This window comes from Erinaceus europaeus, chromosome 2, assembly GCF_950295315.1.
Source record: "Erinaceus europaeus chromosome 2, mEriEur2.1, whole genome shotgun sequence".
NCBI lineage: Eukaryota > Metazoa > Chordata > Mammalia > Eulipotyphla > Erinaceidae > Erinaceus > Erinaceus europaeus.
Window position 1 is genome coordinate 175,187,026 of NC_080163.1, and position 2,074 is coordinate 175,189,099.

Below are 2,074 nucleotides of genomic sequence, written 5' to 3' on the forward strand. Positions count from 1 at the left end.
CTCTCTCTCTCTCTCTCTCTCTCTCCTCCCTTTCTCCCTCACTGATTAATAAATCTTTTAAAAGAGCTTCAGCATATGTAGAACCAGAGTTCAGACAGACCTGGGATCCCACACATACAAATCCAGATCTCTTGCCACTGAACCGCCTCCCAGGTTGCATTAACTGGCTCTTTAAAAGATTATAATTATTTATATGTGTGTACATATATTTTATAATCCTTGTTTTGAAAAAATATGGTATGCCTCATGAATCTGTGTGTAATCCTTGAGCAGGGGCCATGCTAATCTTCTATGTATCATGCCAATTTTAGTATATGTACTACGGAAGCTAGGACTATATTATAATCTTATTTAAAAAGTGTTAAGAGATGGAGACAGTTGGAGTCAGGCAGTGGCACAGCGGGTTAAGCACACATGGCGCAAAGCTCATGGACCAGAGGAAAGATCATGGTTCTAGCCCCTGGCTCCCCACCTGCCCGGGAGTCCCTTCACAGGTGGTGAAGCAGGTCTGCAGGTGTCTGTCTTTCTCTCCCCCTCTATGTCTTCCCCTCTTCTCTCCATTTCTCTCTGTCCTATCCAACAACAACGACATTAATCACCACACAATGTTAAGCAACAAGGGCAACAAAATGGAAAAATAAATAAAAATAAAAAAGAGGTGAAAAGAATAGACAAGAAAAAAAAGAAAGGGAGACAATGAGACCTTGGTGGCAACAACAACAACAAAAATAAAATAACCTATTTATACTTTAGAATTGCAGAATGGCTAGGGCAATGGCTCTGTACGAATTAAGTCCTGAATTCAATCCCCAGATTTGCATGTGCCATAGTCATGCTCTGCTTCTCTTTTTTGTATTAATAAATAACATTTTTCCTTTTTTTACTTTCCTTTTTTATATTTCTTTTTTTTTTTTTAAAACCGCGGTTCCTGCCCTGTTCCTACCCAGCTCCAAGATCGGCTGCTGCCTGGCTCTGTGGGGCTCCTAGTGCAGCTCCCACCTGCCAGCATCCTGGCTGCCCCATTGTGTGAGTAGGAAGACTGCAGTCTCCCCAGGACTGTCCCCACAGACACAAGAACCCCAGGCGACCCCTGCCCACCCCCCACCACACACGGAGCCCTGCCAGGCCCAGGCCACCAGGACGAGGGGGATTGGGGGTGGGTGTTGGCAGTGCCCTCCAGGACCAGCAGGTTGAAGTGCCAAACCTTCAGCCCAGACCCAATCCACAGCCCGGGCCCAGGGCTCAACAAGGGTTGGAGCCAGCTGGCTTGGGGCACCCCTCTGAAATGCATGTCTCTTCTGAGAGAGACAGAGGCAGAGAAAACACTCCAGTTCTAGTAGTGCGAGGAGAACCCCAACCTGGACCTGCACCCCGTGCCCCAGCCTCCTTCACCCTAATTTGGGAGCTTGGCTCGCCATGTTGCCCCAGATCAAACTCGAAGTTCAGGATTCCAAACAGCCGTCCCCCAAGGACCATGTCGTGGGCCACACCGAGAGGAAGGACAGCGGGTGCACATTTCGGGTGGGCGGACACACGGAAAGTTTTCTGGGCCTGGCTGCTCCTGAAGCCAGGTCGGTGGGTTCCGGGGTCCCCTCCTGCCAGGGCGTTTGTGGTGGGCGGGAGGCGCACTGCCTGGACTCCAGCTGCGCTGGCGGGTCCTCACCCTCGGGGCACTTGGAGCCACCAGCACTGACACGCTGGGTGAGGCCCAGGGACCTAGGACCCCTCTCCAGGCAGGAAGGAAAGGGAAGGCCGGCTGGCCAGACTCTCCGGCAGGGTCCCTATGCTCGCGCTCATGGAAGCCAAAAGCAGCACGATCTGGGGGCGCACAGCCACCCTTCCAGGGTGTCCCTGCCAGGGGTGCGGGGTCTGGGGGCTCGCGGACACCTCCCCTGGGTGCGCCCGTGCCGGGGGTGCGCATGGCTCCATCTCGGGGAGCGCCCTGCTCAAGGCCACTGGGTGCTGGAGGTTTGGGGGGTGCGCAGCCACCTCTAAGGGGTGCGCCTGTCCAGGGGTACTGGGTCCGGGGGCGGCGCTGGCCCCTCTGCGGCTGTACCCGACTTCGCCCCTCACC

General features: G+C 53.9%; 1 non-coding gene across 1 annotated transcript; it reads right to left on the reverse strand.

The window, feature by feature from the left end:
• Nucleotides 1-228: 228 nt before the first annotated feature.
• LOC132537220 (U6 spliceosomal RNA) lies at nucleotides 229-335 on the reverse strand. Its single transcript, XR_009548682.1, has one exon. It is a non-coding gene; the product is annotated as a U6 spliceosomal RNA (small nuclear RNA).
• Nucleotides 336-2,074: the final 1,739 nt, after the last annotated feature.